Below are 23,848 nucleotides of genomic sequence, written 5' to 3'. Positions count from 1 at the left end.
CTCAGAGGAGTGCAGAGAGGAGAACATCCCAGCAGGCTCCCACAGACTCCATTGTGCTGGAGACATGCGCGTGAGGGGGAGCTCCTGGCTGTGCAGCGGCGGCAGCAGCAGCTTCGGCAGAGGGAGCAGCGGCGGCGTGAGCCGCCCCCCGAGATCCCCCCTCCCAAAAAGAGCTGAAAATAAAGGCGATTGAAAAGGAGAAGCTGCACACGCTCTCCTTTGCCCATTTACTTGGAGCTGGGGACTCGTGAGAGGTGAGCCGCCCCCAGAAGAGGAACCACGAGGGACGCAGAGGCGGCGGCAGCAGCGGCGGCAGCAGTGAGTCCCCCGAGGCCCCCCCTCACAAAAAGAGCTGATATTAAAGGCGCTTCTAAAGGAGATTCTCTCCTTGCCCACCTGGTCCAGCTGGGGACTCGGGGGCAGAAGACACGCCCGGAGCAGAGGACAGCACACCGGAGGAGCACTGGTGAGTGTGCAGTGGCAGGCGTGGAGACGAGCGAATGTGTGTGTGTCTGAGACCGGGACCAGCACAGCTGGATGCCAGAAGCAAGAGGGGACTCTGTAGTATTGCGGTTCCGTGCTCCCGCGGGTGTGGCGGCCGGGAATCAGGGGCAGCAGAAGGTGACTGTGTGCGTGAGGCGTCTCCAGAGGTTGGGGGGCGAGCTGTGAGGGGGAGGCAGCAAAAGGGGGGGGGGGGGTGGTCAGAAAAAGGCGGGAACAGGGACGACTGTGAGTGAGGCATTTGCGTGAGGGGGGGGGGGCGTGGGTGGCACGTGACGCCGGCCAGCGGCAGGGACCAGTGAAGGAGGGGGGGTGCGGCAGGGGAGAGGTGTCTGCGGGGGGAGGGGGAGCCAGGTGGCAGTGGCGGGAAACAAAAGGGGGTGGAGTTTGAGCCGTCTCCGGGGGTAGGGTTCGGTGACATTGAAAGGGGGTGGGGGGGGGGGGTGGCGCGGCTGTGGGAGAGGCACATCCGGGGGTAGGGTGAGCCGGCCGGCGGGGGGGGGGAGCGGGGGGAGAAATGCCTCACTCTAAGTGAGGTGTCTTCAGGCGTACGGTGAGGGGTCCAGGGCCGAGGGGCGAAAGCTGTGTGTGAGACATATCCGGGAGCATGTGCAAGGCGGGGGGAACCTGTGAGGTGGCAAACTGGCAGCTGCAGCAGAATCGGTGGCAGAATGGCCACCCTCCAAGATTCCCCCCTCCCAAAAAGAGCTGATAATAAAGGCGATTAAAAAGGAGAAGCCGTGCTCTCCTTGCCCATTTCTTGGAGCTGGGGACTTGGAGAAGGGAGCTGTGCCCGTGAGATGACCGTGGACAGGAAGGAAGAACCGTGAGGAGCCAGCAGAACCGGTGGCAGCAAAAGTGGCAGCGGTGTGGGCCACCCCCCCGAGATCCCCCCTCCCAAAAAGAGCTGAAAATAAAGGCGATTGAAAAGGAGAAGCCGCGCTCTCCTTGCCCATTTTCATGGAGCTGGGGACTCGTGAGAGGTGAGCTGCGCCCAGAAGACGACCCCCGATGGAAAGGCACCAACCCCGAGGGAGCGGCGGTGGCGGCAGCGCTGAGTCCCCCGAGTCCCCGCCTCACAAAAAGAGCTGCTATTACAGGCAATTCCAAAGGAGATTGTCTCTCCTTGCCCACCTGGTCCAGCTGGGGACTCGGGGGCAGAAGACACGCCCGGAGCAGAGGACAGCACACAGGAGGAGCGCTGGCGAGTGTGCGGTGGCAGGCGTGGAGACGAGCGAATGTGTGTGTGCCTGAGACCGGGACCAGCAGAGCTGGATGCCGGAAGCGAGAGCGGACTCTGTAGTACTGCGGTTCCGTGCTCCTGCGAGGGTGGTGGCCGGGAATCAGGGGCAGCAGAAGGTGACTGTGTGCGTGAGCCGTCTCCGGGAATAGGGTTAGGTGACAGTGAAGGGGGGCAGGGGGGGCCCGGCTGTGGGAGAGGCGCCTCCGGGGGTAGGGCGAGCCGGCCGGCAGGGGGAAAACGGGAAATGCCTCACTGTGAGTGAGGCGTCTTCAGGCGTACGGTGAGGGGTCCGGGGCCGAGGGGGGGAAGCTGTGTGTGAGACATATCCGTGAGCATGCGCAGGGCGGGGGGAACCTGTGAGGTGGCAAACTGGCAGCTGCAGCAGAATCGGTGGCAGAATGGCCACCCTCCAAGATTCCCCCCTCCCAAAAAGAGCTGATAATAAAGGCGATTAAAAAGGAGAAGCCGTGCTCTCCTTGCCCATTTCTTGGAGCTGGGGACTTGGAGAAGGGAGCTGTGCCCGTGAGATGACCGTGGACAGGAAGGAAGAACCGTGAGGAGCCAGCAGAACCGGTGGCAGCAAAAGTGGCAGCGGTGTGGGCCACCCCCCCCGAGATCCCCCCTCCCAAAAAGAGCTGAAAATAAAGGCGATTGAAAAGGAGAAGCCTCGCTCTCCTTGCCCATTTTCATGGAGCTGGGGACTCGTGAGAGGTGAGCTGCGCCCAGAAGACGACCCCCGACGGAAAGGCACCAACCCCGAGGGAGCGGCGGTGGCGGCAGCGCTGAGTCCCCCGAGTCCCCGCCTCACAAAAAGAGCTGCTATTACAGGCAATTCCAAAGGAGATTGTCTCTCCTTGCCCACCTGGTCCAGCTGGGGACTCGGGGGCAGAAGACACGCCCGGAGCAGAGGACAGCACACAGGAGGAGCACTGGCGAGTGTGCGGTGGCAGGCGTGGAGACGAGCGAATGTGTGTGTGTCTGAGACCGGGACCAGCAGAGCTGGATGCCGGAAGCGAGAGCGGACTCTGTAGTACTGCGGTTCCGTGCTCCTGCGAGGGTGGTGGCCGGGAATCAGGGGCAGCAGAAGGTGACTGTGTGCGTGAGCCGTCTCCGGGAATAGGGTTAGGTGACAGTGAAGGGGGGCAGGGGGGGCCCGGCTGTGGGAGAGGCACATCCGGGGGTAGGGCGAGCCGGCCGGCAGGGGGGAAACGGGAAATGCCTCACTGTGAGTGAGGCGTCTTCAGGCGTACGGTGAGGGGTCCGGGGCCGAGGGTGGGAAGCTGTGTGTGAGACATATCCGGGAGCATGTGCAGGGCGGGGCGAACCTGTGAGGTGGCAAACTGGCAGCTGCAGCAGAATCGGTGGCAGAATGGCCACCCTCCAAGATTCCCCCCTCCCAAAAAGAGCTGATAATAAAGGCGATTAAAAAGGAGAAGCCGTGCTCTCCTTGCCCATTTCTTGGAGCTGGGGACTTGGAGAAGGGAGCTGTGCCCGTGAGATGACCGTGGACAGGAAGGAAGAACCGTGAGGAGCCAGCAGAACCGGTGGCAGCGGTGTGGGCCACCCTCCGAGATCCCCCCTCCCAAAAAGAGCTGAAAATAAAGGCGATTGAAAAGGAGAAGCTGCGCTCTCCTTGCCCATTTTCATGGAGCTGGGGACTCGTGAGAGGTGAGCTGCGCCCAGAAGACGACCCCCGACGGAAAGGCACCAACCCCGAGGGAGCGGCGGTGGCGGCAGCGCTGAGTCCCCCGAGTCCCCGCCTCACAAAAAGAGCTGCTATTACAGGCAATTCCAAAGGAGATTGTCTCTCCTTGCCCACCTGGTCCAGCTGGGGACTCGGGGGCAGAAGACACGCCCGGAGCAGAGGACAGCACACCGGAGGAGCACTGGCTAGTGTGCGGTGGCAGGCGTGGAGACGAGCGAATGTGTGTGTGCCTGAGAGCGGGACCAGCAGAGCTGGATGCCGGAAGCAAGAGGGGACTCTGTAGTACCGTGGTTCCGTGCTCCCGCGAGGGTGGTGGCCAGGAATCGGGGGAAGCGAAAGGTGACCGCGTGAGGCATCTCCGGGGATTGGGGGGCCAGCCGTGAGGGGGAGGCAGCAAAACAGGGATGTGGGGGACTGTGTGTGAGGCATCTTCAGTAGTGGGGGGCAACGAAAGGTGGGGACGGAGATGACTCTGAGTGAGGCATTTGCATGGGGGGGGGGGGGGGGGTGGCACGTGATGCCAGCAGGCAGCAGGGACCAGTGAAGGGGGGTGTGGGGGTGCCCAGCTGTGGGAAAGGCGCCTCCGGGGGTAGGGCGAGCTGGCCGGCAGTGGGGGGAGCGGGGGGGAGGAAATGCCTCACTCTAAGTGAGGCATCTTCAGGCGTACGGTCAGGGGTCCGGGCCCGAGGGGGGAAAGCTGTGCGTGAGACATTTCCGGGAGCAGGCGCGGGGAACCTGTGAGGCGGCAAACCGGCAGCTGCAGCAAAAGTGGTGGCAGAATGGCCACCCTCCAAGATTCCCCCCTCCCAAAAAGAGCTGATAATAAAGGCGATTAAAAAGGAGAAGCCGTGCTCTCCTTGCCCATTTCTTGGAGCTGGGGACTTGGAGAAAGGAGCTGTGCCGAGACGACCGTGGACAGGAAGGAAGGACCGTGAGGAGTCAGCAGAACCGGTGGCAGCAAAAGTGGCAGTGGTGTGGGCCACCCTCCGAGATCCCCCCTCCCAAAAAGAGCTGAAAATAAAGGCGATTGAAAAGGAGAAGCTGTGCTCTCCTTGCCCATTTTCTTGGAGCTGGGGACTCGTGAGAGGTGAGCCGCGCCCAGAAGACGACTAGACAGGAAGGCACCAACCCCGTGGCAGCAGCAGGAGCGAAGCCCCGAGCCCCCCCCCCCCCGCCTCACAAAAAGAGCTGCATTTTATAAAGGCATTTCCAAAGGAGATTGTCTCTCCTTGCCCACCTGGACCAGCTGGGGACACGGGGGCAGAAGATACACCCAGAGCAGAGGACAGCGCAGAACAGCACAGAGGAACACAGGCAAGTGTGCGGTGGCGCGCACGGAGGCGAGCGAATGTGCGTGTCTGAGACCGGGACCAGCAGCTGGATGCCGGAAGCGAGAGAGGACTCTCTAGTACTGCGTTTCCGGACTTCCGCGAGGGGGCCGGCCAGGACCGAGAGGAAGCGAAAGCTGACTGTGTACATGAGGCGTCTCCAGGGTTCAGGGGCTAGCCGTGAGCCAGGGGGAAGCCAAAGGGGGGGGACACCTTCAGGGCTGCTAGACCAGGGAGGCCAGCCAGGAGCTGTGAAAATCAGAAGTGGGGGGGGGGGGGGGGGGGGGGGGGGGTGGGGGGCAGCAGGGTAACTATGTGAGCAAGGCATCTGTGGGAGTGACATAGGTTACATACTAGCATAAGCCCCATCAAAGTGGCCACAGTCTGAGAGAGCAGGTTGTAGAAATACTTTGGGGAGTTTGTGGAGAGCAGCTGGAGAAGTGGCAAGGTGCAGGCAAGTGTTGGAGAAGTGAGTGCAGTAGGTGGCCAAACCCTAAGGGTGGGGGGCCAGGCTATCTTCAGGGTGCCCCAAATACAAACGGGGGTCGTGCCTAGAAGCCTAGGGACAGGTGGCCCAGGCTACTTTCAGGATCCTGTGGGTGACAGAGCTGTACTGGCTGATGGGGGTGCAGGCAGTGCAACTTAGGGAGATGGGACAGCACATGAGGCTTTAAAGTAAGGAGGACAGAGACTTCACTGTAGCTGAGGACGGACTGCAGTTGTAGCTGGAATGCTAGGGGGCAGGTGGCCCAGGGCACCCGGAGAATAGAGCGGGCCCCAGAGGTGCAGTGGCTGAGGCGACACACACCAGAGTAACTCACGGGGTGCAGGGGGTGACATTTGGGAAGGTGTGAGAGCACAGGAGGCCTGTAGGGCAGACAGACAAGGATGCGCTGTGGACCCAGACACTGGCTGGGGCAGCGGCCAAAGCTTTAAGAGCGTGCTGATGGGCTGCTTGGAGGCTGCTTGGGGACAGAGGAGCAAGCAAGATTTCACAGACACACCTTTCAAGTTGGAGTAGGACCACATGTAAGACTGGAATTGACAAGGGGCACTTTTGCAGTAGTGTTGCCCTCAGTTAAAAATAGCCTCGAGAAAGGCTCTTTGACACTCAGTAAGAAAGGCAACACGAAGGAGTAAGGAAAATGAAGGGAGAAAGGAAGAGGACAAGGTCAAAAATAGCCCCCACACAATCCACTAGAGCAAATGCTACAAGCACGAGTCACCAAGGAGGCTGCTAGGGAACTAAGCCAAATGGGAAGGATGCAGAACTGGGAAAAGGTTGGGCCCGCTCTACGTGCATATGCACAGTGGCCCTGCTGTGGCACCCAAGACCCCTGGAGGTGCTGAGCATGAAACCACAGTAGTGAAGAAGCCAGGGGGACTGAGACGAGCCGATCCTTTCTGCTGCCTCCTGGCAGGGACGCTAAACAACGGGCAGGGGAACAGCAAAAGCTGGGAAGCTCCAGGACAGAGGAGGAGGAGGGTAGGCACACGTGGGATGCTCTCATCGTGTAGTCCTTCACCTGGTAGAACCGCAACTGGCCACGAAAGGAAGTCCACATGGGGGGCAGCAGGAGGCTTAGCTTTTGGAAAGGCACCCCTAAGAACATCACAAGTCCACAGTTGTAAGAAAAAGGGAGGGGATCCAGTGCAAGGCCCTGGGGGTGTTGCCAAGCCAATAGATGCATTTCTTGGGGGGGGGCCCAAATAGGCAGACAAGAGGGAAATAGAACTGCAGTTGAAATAGACTGTGTCATGCTAAAGAGGGTCAGCTCATCACAGGAGCTGCAAGGTGCCATGGGGAAAGGGAGGAAATGGCATGGGTCCCCCAGGGCACCAGAAGCCACCCGTCACACACCCAGATAGGAACACGGGGGGGATGACACTATTGTAGGGACAAGGGGGATCCAAGAATAAGTTCCCCACAGGAAGAGCGTACAAGTAGGTGGGGATGGAAGCCAAGGGAATGAAGGAATCCCTGGCACCTTGGTGCAATAGCCTCTGGAGGCATTTCCAGCAGCAATCTCATTTGGATCCAGAGAGCCCAGAAAGCCAGGCATTTTGAAAAGGCACTGGGGGGACCAAATCCTGGCCACAGAAATGGAAGCAATAAGCTGAAATAGCGGATGGGCAGGCAAAGGAGAAAGGACTACTTGCTAAGGGAAGCCCTAGGAGTCTCTTGGAGGCGGCAAGAGGGAAAAAACAAAGACAAATGCAAGGAGGATGGTAGCCGTGGGCACAGAAAGCGGAAGGGCCAGGAAGGAGCCACAAAAGGGAGCGAGGGACAAAGCCACCTGGGGGAAGAGGGAAAAGGAAAGGCCCTACAACCTTGGCTTACCCCTCCCAAACCGGGAAAGACCGGAACACGGCACTATTAGGGGGAAGTAGGACGTCGGAGGTGGGATGGCCCAAAAATGACTTTGCAGGAGGGAATGACAAGGGATCAGGAAGCTGTAGGAAAACTGAAAAGGAGAGCGCAAGGAACACCAGGGCTTTCGTGAGCTCCACACATCAGGGGACCTGATAAAACGCTGACAGGCGCCCATCTTAAAAGTTGGAGCTCGGTCTGCATGCTGAACAAGTTGAAATTGTAGTAGACACAGCTGCAGAGAAATCAAGTAGAAAGCAACTCCCTATGGGAGTGGCACATGCAAAAGGAACGGCAGAATGGCAGAGCGCCTAGGGCCAGAAGAGAAACCTTGCAAAGCTCCTCACTTAAGAAAATGAGGAGGTGAAGTCACAGAAGGGTTTGACAGATGTCCTAGACAGACCAAAATGAGAGTCTTGGTCGTGACCTTGGGCGGGACCTATAGGTTCAAGAGGGGGTAGGAATTCCTCCTAAAGAGGGTCAGGTAAGGGGACAGAGGAGAACGACCACACAGGATGGAAAGGAACTCAAACCACACAGGAGGGCTGAACAGGGGAAATTCAGAAACACAAAGGCCAGAAGGAACATCCCCTAGAAGAGGGAGGCGAGATCCTAGCTCCGCACAAAGCGGGAAAGGGATAGCCACCGTGACAACACACCTACTGAAGCAGTGAGGAGGACAACCGTGGAGGTGGCCCTACAAGGTCCCCATGGTGGCAGGAAAGAAAATACTAAATAAATTCAGGCTAGTACAAGACTATAAAACGTAGGAGCATCATGGTGCGGGAGACAGTGGGAGGGACCATACCCATACACCCTGTCTGTGAAAAGCCTAGCTAACATGCTTGCTGGGCTGGGGTACACCTGTAAGATGCATTTTAAGGACAACACGGATGGGTCTGCCTTTGGCACGGAGGGCCCCAAAGGGCAGAGCAAACGGCAGAGAAGAGGGACAGCCCATTCTCAAGGCTGTACAAAGCCTCCCAATGAATGGACACAAGCTTGGGAGGAACGATTAGAAGGATTCACCCCTAAAAGGAGTGCACAAATCCTGCAGGAGGTGGAAAACCGTTTTAGATCAAGGCAGGAGCAGGAGGGGAGAGAAGCTGGCATCCATCTCCATTTCTTGGGAGAGAAAAAGGCCTTAAAGCATCTGAAAACCAGTTGCAATTAGGGGAAAAGGAGGACCTGTCTTGGAAACCTCAGTGGGGAAGGGGAGAAGAAAATAAGTCCTGAGCAAATGTCAGGCAAACTCCCCATCCCAGCTCCAAAAGTCAAAGAGAGAAAACAGCTGGGCTTATTTCGATAGGCTAAAGGATGACTAGAAAAAGAGTCACCGTGTGAAATTCCTGTAGAAAAAGGAGTGTTCCCTGAACCCACAAGAGGCACGCTAGAGGGTGAAAAACAAGGAAAAGAGTGAAAAGGCAAACAATCCTCAGACCAAGTGTTCAACCTGCCAAATCTCAGAAGCAGGGTTGACTTACGAATACAGAATGGGGAATGGCCTAGGGGGCATGACCACAAGAATGGGGAGGACACAGGCGGCCTGGTACTCAATGTGAAAGCTTTTAGAGGCAGTCCAAATGGGATGGACAATACGTCTCTGAGACGCTGGCCATAGCACTCCTAGACCAGGTACAAAGGGTGACAGGAGAAGGAGAAAGGACTGCACACACACCTCATCACCTTAGGGCCACGGGAAGCCAAAAGGCTCAAGAATGCTTAAGGGATTCTGGGATCTTAAAACACTACGTGGTACTAGCAAATGGTACCGATCTAGAGTGGACAACGTGCAAGAGCTTCAAGCCTCCACGATCCCTGTCGGGAGCCCATCCCAAAGGGATGGAAAGACTCCTTAGAATCCTAGACAAACGAGAAATGAGGGAAGAGCTACAAGGTACCCCTTTGCCATACAGGAGAGTTCTTCACACAGGGATCCTCTAAAGTAGGGGAAGGAAAAAGAAGACAGGGAGATAGTAGAGGGGAAGACATGACATGTATTTGGATCAATTTAGATTTTAAAACAAGACCAAGGTACAACACCCACAGATTCACGGTATGCCTTGGGCATAGGACACACCTTTGGAAAAATGGGGGAGAAAAGGGGGCACCTAAATGCAAAAGGAAAAGCTTTCACACACAAGGAAGGAATCGAGATGCTAGTAAAATCCCTCGTGCCACCCCAAGAAATGGCACTAGTGCCTATGGCGGGGCCTCCAAAAGGAGACAGCTTGTAAAGAATGGGGAACAGAGGAGCAGGTCGTGCTGCCCGATCGGCAGCCCAGACCTGAGGGAAGACGAGAAACGTGTCTCACCAAAAGAACACAGCCAAAAGCAAAAGAAACGAGAGAGCAGGAGAAGGAGCAGACAGAAAGGACAGCAAGGAAAGCAAAGGGAACGGGGAACCCCCAGTGGCAAGGGAAAGGTTGCAACAAGGACTTTTACCTGGGAAGAACAGCAACAGAAATAGACCGCTTCAGGCACTGGGCCACCTGAGGGTTCCGGGATCATTTCCTAAGACAGTAGCTAGGCATGGCACGACACGGTGGGAACGCTTCATTTCAATAACAGGGTACAAACAACAGTGAATGTGGTGGTTGTAGAGGAAATAAATGGCAGTCTGAGCACTTACCGTGAAGGGAAGGTCCGTGTGGAAAAAGAATAATTTTATTAACACCTCCTAAAGGAATAGGAAAAAAGCTTGGGACACAAAACAGAAGGAAACTCTCAAAGCACACTTGGCTCCTCTTGCATCCTCTGTTCACTCTCCTAGAAAACAGAACAGAAAGACAAAAGTTAGGTGGTTCTGTTCAGTCCATTTCACTCTCGGACAGTAGTCTCAGATCCATTCTGGAGAACGAGACTTTCTCTTAGACTCACACATCTTACAGATCACTTAGAACCGTTCTTGGGTGGATTTATTGAAAGGTCACAAAAACAGCCACCCAGGGAAACTGCCTTGGGTCACCCTCTCCCGAGCAGTTTTCCAAGCGGCTTGTCAATCAGGAGTCATAGACCAGCGTACAAGAGGCTCACCTTTTAAACAGGAAGAGCTGCAAAATAAAGGGTTGTTCCTCTCAAGGAACAGAGACTTTTTTTTTTTCCGCTTCCTCACGGGCACAGAGGGTTTCTCCTCCTGATCTCTGTTCAAGCATCTCATAATAGAAATAGGATGTAGTCAACCACAAATAGCCTCCCTCAAAGGCACCCAGAAATGTAAACCAAACCTATGCCCAAATGCACATCCTGCCCGTGACTTAACAGAAATAGGGCATTTAGAGATGCGGAGGTAAGACTGGAACAACCCGTTCTTTAACAAATCCTCTGTCTTTAGGAATACTCTCCTGACTCCGTGGTGTTCCTTCTGCAAGTTGACCTTTTCCTTTTCTCTCTCAGAAAGACAAAGGTGGAAAACCTTGGTAAGACCAACAGCATGGAAAAGCTGCCTAAAGGTTTTTTCCTCTCCCACAGTAGCTCGTGGCATGAGAGGTTCAAAGCAACGCTCAAGAAAAAAGCCATGCAGAAGTAGCACACATCACACCAACCAAGCAGTCAAAACTCACTAATACAAGATGATCAAGGCCTCTTTAGCCCACCCCTCCATGGCCACCACGGCAGCTCAGCCTAAATAGTATCCAGAGCTGTTAACAGGGGCCAAGCAAAAAAATCTAAAGTTCATTGAAGCAGGGTGAGAAAATAGGCGCCATACAAAAGCAGCTACCTCTCCTTACCCCCCCAGCCCAAGAGCAGATAGAATCCACACCAGCTTCAGGCCAGCATCCCCCCTAAAAGGGGAGGCAGAGATCAGGAGGCCCGACTCAATGTCACCCGTGTCCCTCTGGCCAAAGGGGGGAAAAAAAAAGGCACCTACAAGAAAGGAAAAATCCTTAGAGGGAAACATCCGTTTGGAACAAGTGGGGATTTCTAGGAAAGTGAACAGAAAAAGTGGCTGAAACAGCTGAAAGACATAGGGAAGCTTGCTACACACTCAACTCAAGCCACATCTGAGACAAGATAGCCCAGATTTACTAACTCCTTGTCAACTTTATGTTGATGGAGCTGCGTTTGTAAGGAAAAACAAAACGTGACCAAGAGCGCACAACTTAGATGCAGACTTCCTGCTCAAAGAATCCATTCAATACGCAAAACTCTTAAGCGCTAACATGGGTGAAAAATGCATTGAACAGATAGAAAGGTCAGGATCAGGAAGAGTCATCTTCCTCATTTTGGGGACACCTCCTCAACACAGACCCAGCGCTCATTTTAGGAAACAAACCACACATGCTTCAGAGCCTTTGGGGCAAGGAGCGTACAAAGGGAGGAATGGGAGGTGACAGGGAGCAAGATAAATTCAGATCTGGGTATTCAACAGGTCTCTAAATACAAGGCTTTGAAAGGACCTGGGAATGTCACAGTGCATAGGAGGGAAAGCATAAGCTTATGCTTGGTAACTTTTCTGTAAGGAAAAACTAAAGTAGAGTAAGCCATAACAGTCTTGGAAAAGCACTTAGGGATGGAAGATTCAGAGCCCAAAAACAAAACCAAAAAGCAGGGACAAAAACCACACACCAGGAGGGAGACCGAGAGCATGGAGGCCTTTTCAAAACAAAAGAGTGGATTGCACAGAAACACCTGCACTGCAGAGATACCACAACCTACTTATTAGAGTGGATCACTGCACCCGTGGGCTACAAACTTTCCCTACGACTAAAGGAACACCCCACATAGTAAGAATAAGATGACAACACATCACCCCCCAGTACAGATTTAGAGTAATCGGGTTCAGACCGTGGCCCACGTCGCATCACACAACAACAGCCGGCCCCGGCTCCCCTGCCCCCCGCAAAGGGACCGCGACTCCCGGGGGCAGAGCCGCCCCCCCCCACAGCGCCGGGGAACTGACGAGCCACGAGCACCATGCGTACATACTGAGCATTCAGCGCCGGCTTGCCGCACTTCCTACGCACCGCGGCAACAGGAAAACCATCCCCCACCACCCTTCCCAGCGCCGGGAAACCCGCCCGAAACGAGCCATGGGCACCACGTACCCACGGCACCGACCTACCCCGCTTCCTTCTCGCCAACACCACACAAACACGAGCCGCCGCACCGCCGCGCCGCCAGTCCCCAAAGAGGCACCCTCACTGCCGGCGCCAGACCCGCCCCCCCCCCCCCCCCCCCCCCCCCCCTTCCCCGCCCGTGTGCCATGTGGCCGGGGCAACCCGTAGCTCCCGCCGCATATTCACCCCCGCGGCGCCGCGCTTTAGCGCTAGAATGGCAACTGGAAAACCACCCCCCCTCCCCTTCCCAGCGCGCGAAAAGCCGCCCGACGCCATGCGGTATGGCCAACCCGTACCTTCACCTTCACCTCTACCGCGGCACCGCCAGCACCGGGCCACCGCAAACACCTACGCTCTCCAGGGACGAGCTCGCCTCCCGCCGATGAACCCGCTCCTTCCCCAACACCCGCCCCCCCCGCCCTGCGCCTCCACGCTCGGGGAGCCCCGCCGCTGCCCAGCCTCTGTCCCCGGAGCGCACACAGCTGCCAGGACACGCACGGACCGCCCCCCATACCCTGGCTCGCACCGCCGCACCTCCGGAAAAACGAAACGAAAACACGCCCTCCCCACGAACCCACGATCACTCACCCGCGATGCTGCTGCTGCCTCACACAAAGTTCTGGTCCTACGGGCCGCGCCCGCTCCCCGCTCCAGCCCGGCTGCGGAGCCTCTTCGAGTGCTGCGACCATGCAGCAGCCGGTCGCCTTGATAAAGGCGCCCTCTGCTCCGGAGGGACACCGATCACCCTAGTGATCGCTCTTTTAGGAGAGCTGCCGCGGCAACTCAGCCACGAGGCTGTCCGAGCGCCTACAGGCACGGCTGCTCCATCGGCTCGGCTCGGCTGCTTCCTCACGGCGAGGTCTCTTCAGGCGGCGCACGCTCTGGAACCCACGCCCAACTGACCTCCCACAACCCCCTTTCACAGGGAACGAGGTGGCTTTGACACTCACACCAATGGGGTGAATGAATTTCAAAACGACCAATCGGAGCAAGGATCCAAAAGGGACCAATGGGGAAACGGGAAAACGACCGACTACACAAAGAACCCACGGTGCCGCACGTTTCCCTTGGCCTCATCTCAAAATCACAGGGATGCTGGCCCTTGCTGCTTTTGCAGGGCACAGGGACACAGGCGCTCTCACGGAAGGTACCAAGGCTTTCCTGCCCTCTCTTCTTACCCCTTCAGCTCTTCTCCAAGGGCCTGGGAAGGCTCTCTGTTTGGGACATCGTTTCAGGGGTGCTGCTGCCCCTGCATCCCTGCCTAGGGGGGAGACGGAGGCACCAGGGGGTTTTTACTTATTTTAGACACCTGCTCAGGGCTGCAACAGACAAACTAAAACTGTGCAGGGAAACTTGGCCCAGCTTTTATACGTGCTTACTTCATGGACCGTGGGATAGGCCAAAGGAGCTGCACGGCAGAGGGTACTGGAGCTTAGATTTCACCTACACCTTAAAAAAAACAGGACAGGCAGAAAACCTCTTGCCCTTTGTGTTCTTCACTCACGGGTGAACGGATTTCAATCATAAAATGTCTGGGAGAGTCCCCATCGAGTGGTGAAGAGTTCATGAATGAAAGAAGACACAGACACAATTGCTCAGCAATGTCCATGATTGATGCTAAATGAAACATTCCGTTGCAAAGCATGCACAAATTCTAAGACCAGGACAGACACATGCTGCAGAAAGGGAAGGGAAGCAGGCTTACAGGGCTGGCAAAAGCTGGCAGAGACAACACTTACATGTCTAACTTGGAGTACCAAATGCCTCCTACAAAATCACATCAGGAACAGGGGAGGGTGAATCGGCATGCCCATGGAGAAGGGACACTGCTTCTGTCTAAGGCCATGGGCCAGCAAAGGGATGGCAGCCAGCTAAAATTCCAAACAGAAACCAGCACCTGGTTTGTGACAGAATGGTGTCATGCAAGCAGACCCCATAAAACACAAAAGGGGATGCTTAGACATGCATGATCAAGTAAGACTTCAGCAATAGCAACTGCTTCTCTCCAACAATCACAGTTCACCTGCTCCACTTCACCTTGAGAGCTGACATCTACCATCACTTCCTGAAAGTAAAGAGAAAAAAAGAACTCTTACACAGTCATTATTTACACTACCCCAGCTAAGACAGTGACTTACACCTTCACAGAGGAACCCCCTCACCCAGGATGAGGCACTCTGCCACGGATTGAATCCATCTGCATCTGAAACAAAGTCAGGAAAATAGTCACGCTGCAGCACGGGAATTTGACAGCGACAGACACGTGCTGCCAACCGACGAATGCCCTCCACACCACAACTCCACCTGACATCACCCAGTTCAGGCCCCAGGGGCTTCTTCTATTACCCCTACACCCACCCATGCGGCAGGACAGAGCAGCTCCGGGACAAAGCCACACCAACACCCGTCACATCGGACACCACAAACCAGGGGACGCCACAACAACAAAAAGCTCTCCGCAAGAAGAACGACCGGGAGGACCGAGAGAACGCAGAATGAGATGACAAACGGAAGAAACAAGGTGAGCTGGCCAGGCTCACAGAACCCTACAAGAAGAGGATGCTAACAAGATGAATCACTTCAAGAATCACAAAGATGGATGCCCGACGCTCCTCCGCTCACAAGCCAAGACCTAGCTTGGACTTCTAAACAAGTCCTAATCCGTCAAAATGGATCGTGGCGGGGCACGGCTGTCTGTACAGCTCAGAACAAGACCACAAAAGACATCGCACTGGATGACTCTGAACAGAGATGAGGTTCAGATCTAAGTCCCAGCTCTCCAGTCAAAGCCACTGGAGCCAGGAAGGCAGACATCAGAAATGCTAACAGTGATCCCAGGGTTCCCCACAGGCCCCTTGAGGACCTATGGGAAAAGACGTGAAAGATGAGATGCCTGACACACACAGAGTGGACAACAGACACCACGTGCCCGGGACTGCTCTGCCCTGCCTGTCTCAGCATTACAATCAGAAATGACACTTGCCTTTCATGTGCCCTAAGCACTCACATCCTGCACATCTCCAGATCCATACTGAACTCAATCCCCCCCAGCAACTCCCAACCCAGCACCCTGCTCTCATCCCCTCTGTGCCTCGAGCCCTCCACTTAGCTCTGGGAGGTCCGGTGATCACCATCCGCATCAGTGCCAAGGAACACCGCCTCGCCCTCTGGGAAAGTCCTGCCACCACCGGCCTGGTGTCTCTTCCTCAGCTACAACAAACAAAACCAAACATCAAAGCATGCACGTGGCAGCACATGGACCAAAAGCTCACCATTAGGACACTCACCGTCTCCTAAGAATACCTACGTCCTCGCCCCGCACGCCTCGGCCGCGCTCCGAGCCCCCTGCCGTCATCATGGGGTAGACCTGGCTTAAGAGGACAGCAGGTGATGTGGCACAGCTCAATCTTGACTGCACCCTCGCTCCTCCTCCCTGCCTCCCCGACTCACCTCAGCTCCCAGGCTCTTAACCAAAGCCTACCTGGATGGCACCTTCAAATGGAAAATAGCAAGGCTTCATCACACACTCCTCTTCTGCTCCCCACAGGTCTCAGGAGACAGGCAAACCGCATCCATCCTCTGCTTGCTGAGGGCAGCTCCGTGGAAAGTGACATCTCCTAAAAAACACAGTAATGGAGGATTAGAGTCACACCAGCAACTGACACTTCAGCAATAGCAACTGCTTCTCTCCAACAATCACAGCTCACCTGCTCCGCTTCACCTTGACAGATGACATCCCGCTTCAGTTCCTGAAAGGAAACACAAACAAAAATGCTGTCACATACTCGCCATGCACGTGACCCCTGCAAAGCCAAACGGTGACGCACCTCTTCTGGGGACACCCCCTCACCTGGGATGGGGCCCTCTGCAATCAAGTGAATGCATCCGCATCTGAAACACACACAGGAACAAAGTCACACTGCGGCACGGGAACTTGACAGCGACAGACACGTGCTGCCAACCTATGAATGCCCTCCACACCACAACTCCACCTGACATCACCCAGTTCAGGCCCCAGGGGCTTCTTCTATTACCCCTACACCCACCCATGCGGCAGGACAGAGCAGCTCCGGGACAAAGCCACACCAACACCCGTCACATCGGACACCACAAACCAGGGGACGCCACAACAACAAAAAGCTCTCCGCAAGAAGAACGACCGGGAGGACCGAGAGAACGCAGAATGAGATGACAAACGGAAGAAACAAGGTGAGCTGGCCAGGCTCACAGAACCCTACAAGAAGAGGATGCTAACAAGATGAATCACTTCAAGAATCACAAAGATGGATGCCCGACGCTCCTCCGCTCACAAGCCAAGACCTAGCTTGGACTTCTAAACAAGTCCTAATCCGCCAAAATGGATCGTGGCGGGGCACGGCTGTCTGTACAGCTCAGAACAAGACCACAAAAGACATCGCACTGGATGACTCTGAACAGAGATGAGGTTCAGATCTAAGTCCCAGCTCTCCAGTCAAAGCCACTGGAGCCAGGAAGGCAGACATCAGAAATGCTAACAGTGATCCCAGGGTTCCCCACAGGCCCCTTGAGGACCTATGGGAAAAGACGTGAAAGATGAGATGCCTGACACACACAGAGTGGACAACAGACACCACGTGCCCGGGACTGCTCTGCCCGTCTCAGCATTACAATCAGAAATGACACTTGCCTTTCATGTGCCCTAAGCACTCACATCCTGCACATCTCCAGATCCATACTGAACTCAATCCCCCCCAGCAACTCCCAACCCAGCACCCTGCTCTCATCCCCTCTGTGCCTCGAGCCCTCCACTTAGCTCTGGGAGGTCCGGTGATCACCATCCGCATCAGTGCCAAGGAACACCGCCTCGCCCTCTGGGAAAGTCCTGCCACCACCGGCCTGGTGTCTCTTCCTCAGCTACAACAAACAAAACCAAACATCAAAGCATGCACGTGGCAGCACATGGACCAAAACCTCACCATTAGGACACTCACCGTCTCCTAAGAATACCTACGTCCTCGCCCCGCACGCCTCGGCCGCGCTCCGAGCCCCCTGCCGTCATCATGGGGTGGACCTGGCTTAAGAGGACAGCAGGTGATGTGGCACAGCTCAATCTTGACTGCACCCTCGCTCCTCCTCCCTGACTCACCTCAGCTCCCACTGGGCTGGTGTCTCTTCCTCAGCTACAACAAACAAAACCAAACATCAAAGCATGCACGTGGCAGCACATGGACCAAAACCTCACCATTAGGACACTCACCGTCTCCTAAGAATACCTACGTCCTCGCCCCGCACGCCTCGGCCGCGCTCCGAGCCCCCTGCCGTCATCATGGGGTGGACCTGGCTTAAGAGGACAGCAGGTGATGTGGCACAGCTCAATCTTGACTGCACCCTCGCTCCTCCTCCCCGACTCACCTCAGCTCCCACTGGGCTGGTGTCTCTTCCTCAGCTACAACAAACAAAACCAAACATCAAAGCATGCACGTGGCAGCACATGGACCAAAACCTCACCATTAGGACACTCACCGTCGCCTAAGAATACCTACGTCCTCGCCCCGCACGCCTCGGCCGCGCTCCGAGCCCCCTGCCGTCGTCACGGGGTGGACCTGGCTTAAGAGGACAGCAGGTGATGTGGCACAGCTCAATCTTGACTGCACCCTCGCTCCTCCTCCCCGACTCACCTCAGCTCCCACTGGGCTGGTGTCTCTTCCTCAGCTACAACAAACAAAACCAAACATCAAAGCATGCACGTGGCAGCACATGGACCAAAACCTCACCATTAGGACACTCACCGTCTCCTAAGAATACCTACGTCCTCGCCCCGCACGCCTCGGCCGCGCTCCGAGCCCCCTGCCGTCGTCACGGGGTGGACCTGGCTTAAGAGGACGGCAGGTGATGTGGCACAGCTCAATCTTGACTGCACCCTCGCTCCTCCTCCCTGCCTCCCCGACTCACCTCAGCTCCCAGGCTCTTAACCAAAGCCTACCTGGATGGCACCTTCAAATGGAAAATAGCAAGGCTTCATCACACACTCCTCTTCTGCTCCCCACGGGTCTCAGGAGACAGGCAAACCGCATCCATCCTCTGCTTGCTGAGGGCAGCTCCGTGGAAAGTGACATCTCCTAAAAAAACACAGTAATGGAGGATTAGAGTCACACCAGCAACTGACACTTCAGCAATAGCAACTGCTTCTCTCCAACAATCACAGCTCACCTGCTCCGCTTCACCTTGACAGATGACATCCCGCTTCAGTTCCTGAAAGGAAACACAAACAAAAATGCTGTCACATACTCGCCATGCACGTGACCCCTGCAAAGCCAAACGGTGACGCACCTCTTCTGGGGACACCCCCTCACCTGGGATGGGGCCCTCTGCCATCAAGTGAATCCATCCGCATCTGAAACACACACAGGAACAAAGTCACACTGCGGCACGGGAACTTGACGGCGACAGACACGTGCTGCCAACCTATGAATGCCCTCCACACCACAACTCCACCTGACATCACCCAGTTCAGGCCCCAGGGGCTTCTTCTATTACCCCTACACCCACCCATGCGGCAGGGCAGAGCAGCTCCGGGACAAAGACACCACAACATCCATCACACAGGACACCACGAACCAGGGGACACCACAACAACAAAAAGCTCTCCGCAAGAAGAGAACTCAGAATGAGATGACAAACGGAAGGAATAAGGTGAGCTGGCCAGGCTCACAGAACCCTGCAGAAAGAGGATGCTAACAAGATGAATCATTTCAAGAATCACAAAGATGGATGCCTGACACTCCTGCGGTCACAAGCCCAGACCTAGCTTGGACTTCTAAACAAGTGCTAACCCGCCAAAATGGATCGTGGCGGGGCACGGCTCTCTGTACAGGTCAGAACAAGACCTCAAAAGACATCGCACTGGATGAGTCTAAAGGGACACAAGATTCAGATCCAAGTCCCAGCTCTCCCGTCAAAGCTGCTGGGGCCACGAAGGCAGACAGCAGAAATGCTAACAGTGATGCCGGGGCTCCCCATAGGACCCCTGGGGGGCTATGGGTAAAGACGTGAAAGATGAGATGCCCGACACACGCAGAGTGCGCGACACACGACAGACACCACGTGCCCGGGACTGCTCTGCCCTCCACAGCTCAGCATGGCCAGCAAAAATGACACTTGCCCTTCAGGTGCCCTAAGCGCTCACATGATGCACATCTCCCTAGCCACACCAGACTCAATAATCCTCCCCCCCCAGCAACTCCCAACCCAGCACCCTGCTCTCATGCCCTCTGCAGCTTGAGCCCTCCACTTAGCTCTGGGAGGTCCAGGGATCGCCATCCACATCCGGTGCCAAGGAATCCCGCCTCGCCCTCTGGGAAAGTCCTGCTGTCACCAGCCTGGTGTCTCTTCCTCAGCTATAAAAAAGAAAACCAAACATTAAAGCATGCACATGGCAGCACATCAGCCAAAAAACACTGATCCTGGGGCTCCCCCTCTCTTAACAATGCCCAGAGTCTTGGGCGGCTTGCTTTGGCTTCGCTCACAGCCTGACACCTGCACGGACAAAGTCTTGGTGGCATGATGGATGCTAAGCCCACTCACCCACCCTGGCCTCCACTAGGGCTGTGACATCCCTGATTGCAGCAGGACAGAGATACCAGGGTGGGCATCCCACGCTCAACCCCAACCCAGTCGACTCTGCCCCCCCTCCTCATTTCCTGCCTAGCCCTAGCCCTACTGCCTGCCCCCTCAGCGCTTCTGCCACTGCCCTGACACAGCCTGGCTGCCTGCACCTGCTCTCAGGGAAACAGGACTGTTCTCAGGGCTCATACACCTGCACTCAAACTTGCATCCTAGCCTCTACACCTTACATTCATGGCCTGCTCTCTGGCCTGACGCTCCTTCACCTCTCGAGCCCTCCCTCAGCCTCGCTGGGTCTCTCTCAAGTGCCCTGCTTCACCCTACTTCTCTAAGGCCCTATGCTAGCAGTCGAGGATGCTCCTGATCCAGGGTCCCAAAGGTTGTCCTGCGGGCAGGACGAGTCATCCACAGTTTCTCCCTAGCCTAACTAACTTTGGCCCTGAGACAGGGCAGAGGCTGACAGAGCCGCGCTCTTGGCGGTGGCAAAGGCACGAAGCCTTACCAACCGCCGCCTCGAGGAATGGGAGGAGACATCCTCGACTGCGGGGAGACAGGAGATCCCAGGGTGGGCCGGGGCGGGAAACCCCCGGTTAGACCCGGCCCTGCGGACCCTGCTCCCCACTAACGCTTCCTGCCTGCCCCTCCTGGCTCTTCTGCCGCTGGCCTGCCACAGCCTGGCTGCCTGCACCTGCTCTCGGGGAAACAGGACAGTTCTCAGGGCTCTTACAACTGTGCTCAAATTTGCATCCTAGCCTCTACGCCTTACTTTCACCTCCTGCTCTCTGGCCTGACACTCCCTCACCTCTCAAGCCCTCTGGCCTGACACTCCCTCACCTCTCAAGCCCTCCCTCAGCCTCACTGGGTCTCTCTCAAGTGCTCCTGCTCCACTCTACTCCTCACAACTGCAGACGCTCCTGGCACGGGGATCCCGGTGTGGGCTGCCCGCTCCCTGCTGCGCCCTAACCCTGTGGACTCCAACCAGGCATACGATGCCCGGCTCCCTAAAACGCGGATGGGGGACGCTAATGCCCTGCCCGGCAAAAGCTCTGCTGATGCCCGGGATGAATCCTCTACCTTTACTTACCGGGCCTCTGGCCCTCTAGGGCCCTCTGCCCTAAGCTAGCTTTGAATTGCCTCCTGCCACTGAAAACCTTTTTCCTCTTCTCCTCACCCCCGTCCCCGACACTTAGCTTTCGGAAGATGAGCCCACAAACTCCGGCCTGGACGGAAAACGACGTCTCGGCGCCGTGGGCGTCCCCACGCTCTCTGCCTGCGGCTGCTTCCAGGCTGCCGGATCCAAACCTGAAAGGGAGACCTAAGCGATAACCGCCGCTTCGGTCCGCCGCTCGCCTCCCTCCGTTGACTTTTACTGCAGATACCCAGCTTTACTTCCGCTCGGAACAAACGTACTGCCGCTAAGAAATACAACCTTAAGTCAATAGACCGTATCCCTTACTGTAGGCCATGGACATACAAAATAAAACGGCACCATCAATTGTTAAAGATCGTTAAACAGAAAAAAAATCTAAAAACTTGAATTTAAAAAAATCACCCCAGCCTCTGCCAGCCAAGTTGCCCTTCTCTTAAAATAACACAATGGCAAATAAATGGATTCTCCCCTTCCACTTCATCCCCAACAACAACAGAAAAGGAGGGGTCTTTCTCAAATGAAATCCCTCCAAGGAGGGGAAAAAGGAAGTTTTTCACCTCTCTGCAAACCCTTTAAAAGGAACAAAAACAGGGCTTCCCTCCCACTTCAAACCTTAGATGACCTTAAATGAAAATGGGACCTTACCCTCCATTCAAACCCCTAATACAACCCTACTTTCCCCCTTCCGTTTAAAATACGACCCAGGGATTCCCTCTCAACACTATACCCTTCACATTCTGGAAAACCCAAGTTTTCCTTCAGTCCAGACCCTAAAAATCCCACCGGAAGGGGAACTTCCCCCAGTTGAAACACAGACAAGAACAGAAAAGAAGGTTCTTCCCTCCATTTCAACTTTCTTTTCCCGGACAACCCCCATTTTTTGGATGGGGGGACCAGGGAGGGATGGACAAGACAAAATGGAAAAGGAAAACGACACAAGTCTCCCTAGACAAACCCACACGGACTCACCTGCTGCTGCTGCCTGGCACAAAGCTCTGTCCCTTAGCACCTCCTTGAACCTGTGCTCTGCATCCAGGAGCTCCCCCAGACTCCATGAGACGCCCCACAGAAACCCACCAGCAACTCCTCATCTCCACAAGCTCCACACCAAAGTCACCAGACGTTGCCCTCTTAAACCACCCCTGGCAGGAGCCACCCCCTCCTTATCCTAACACCTCACACCTGCCTCTGCTCTCACCGAGGCACTCAGCCCTCATCAAGAGAACGCCTTACACCTGCTAGCACCTGCCGCCGTTCCCTGGGTGACGGCAGGGGCACGGGGGACTTGCTGCTCCTTCCCTGGACACATCCTTGCCTGCACCTCACAGCAAGGGCCACCAGCCTTTCCTTCGTAGCCACAAGGACCCCTCCTCTCCTGCACCTGCCCCAGCCTCAAATTGGGATGCCACGGGCCTCCGGTTCATCACTCCCAAGCAAATCGCACAGCCACCCTCACCCCTCAGTTACAATGTTTCCTTGGCCATCCTGACTAACTTGTCTTTCTCTGCAACTCTTTCAAATGGGCCTGGACGCTTCACCACCTGGGGGGCCCTCTTTACCGTTTCTCTCACAATCCCAGGCAAAAGGAAAACCCCCGCAATGACAGGGAAAGACAGACACGCTTTACAAACGAGCGGCCCCGCCGGCGCCGGCCTCACCACGCGTCCGAGGTCGCCCGGGGCAGCCGCTCCGCCCACCAACCACCGCCCAGCTCCGGCCCCACGCCTCCACACCGACCGCAGCAACACGCAACAGGGGCCCGGCGCCCGCCCCACACCCACCACGGGGGACCGCCCGCCCGCTGGCCCCCGCCCGCCCCACTGACGGGCCCCTCCTCGCTCCCTCCTCTGCGCTGGGGGGGGACGTGGCCACGGCGCCCACAAAACATCCCCAGGCCCGCGCCCACTCGCTGACTTCCTCGGGACCTAGGCGTGCACCCGCCAGCCGGGACGCAACCGGCAGCGTGCAGCGGAGGCGCCTCGGACGTGACGGCGCCAGCGCAACGCCGGGCCCCGCTGCTCGTCCCGCCCCGCGCTCGTCTCTTGCCCTCCCGCCGACGCTCGGGGCCGGACAAGGGCTGCTCATGCTCGCCGGGGAGCACACAACACGAAAAATAGCACCTTTAGTACCAGCCAAGATGCCACTTGCAAAAAATACATCATGTTGCAGCTTGCCGTTTCCAGGGCTGACCTAGCTTTCTCTGACACTCAACCCCAAACAAATCACCAACCTAAAAAAAAAAAAAAACCAAAAAAAAACCCCACCAAAAAAACCAAAAACCCTCCCCAAGAGTCAGGCACATTTGAAAATGCCGACGAGCTAACTTTCACAGCCATCTCACGGCCTCAAAGACCACGATGGTCCCCCCTTTTCAAACGATTCAACGCTGGAATGGACACAATCAGGGAGAGGGGGTTTTTCCCCACCATTTACGATTGGCATCTTCTTCACATGCCCTGTCAAAGAACGGGCTTACCGCTCCCTTAACAGGGAAAACAGCGTTCTCTGCCTCTTACAAATACATCCACAGAACCCTCCCTCTTCTCTTGCCTTCAGGCACCTACGAAAGACAATGGGCCCACAAACAAAGCTTGCAAAACCTCTCCCTGACGACCCTTTCATGTGGACAGGATACACCAGCCTAGGCCTCAACGCAAAGGGATGCTTCTCTCATGCTTTCAGTCGGCCTGCTGGAGGGATGGCTCACATCTAAGACTTGCGCTTTTCTTTACCGGACGGCTGCACGTCAAGTCCGAGGACAAACAAGTTCCTTCTGCACATGGCACAGGCTACAGGCTCATGAACTACTTGTATTCTTTCTTGCTGGTGAGGCAAAGCCATTCTCCCCATCACCACCACTCACAGTGATTGAAAGCCAGGGAATAAGG

General features: G+C 56.0%; 1 long non-coding RNA gene across 11 annotated transcripts; it reads right to left on the bottom strand.

Moving 5' to 3' along the window:
* Positions 1–228: 228 nt before the first annotated feature.
* On the bottom strand, positions 229–21,301 carry LOC120764071 (uncharacterized). Of its 11 annotated transcripts, XR_009208530.1 has the most exons (18): positions 20,645–21,301; positions 18,518–20,612; positions 18,398–18,439; positions 18,171–18,306; positions 17,977–18,060; positions 17,866–17,899; positions 17,711–17,790; positions 17,600–17,633; positions 17,445–17,528; positions 17,334–17,367; positions 17,179–17,262; positions 16,036–17,101; positions 15,916–15,957; positions 15,690–15,825; positions 15,496–15,575; positions 12,797–15,418; positions 9,781–9,917; positions 229–663 (listed from the first exon to the last, which is right to left on the bottom strand). It is a non-coding gene; the product is annotated as an uncharacterized LOC120764071 (long non-coding RNA). The 11 variants fall into 11 exon arrangements; XR_009208528.1 differs by having other exon boundaries at positions 17,711–17,794; positions 18,518–21,301; XR_009208526.1 differs by having other exon boundaries at positions 15,496–15,579; positions 18,518–21,301.
* Positions 21,302–23,848: the final 2,547 nt, after the last annotated feature.

This window comes from Hirundo rustica, chromosome 28, assembly GCF_015227805.2.
Source record: "Hirundo rustica isolate bHirRus1 chromosome 28, bHirRus1.pri.v3, whole genome shotgun sequence".
NCBI lineage: Eukaryota > Metazoa > Chordata > Aves > Passeriformes > Hirundinidae > Hirundo > Hirundo rustica.
This window is presented reverse-complemented; position numbering and strand designations above follow the sequence as displayed.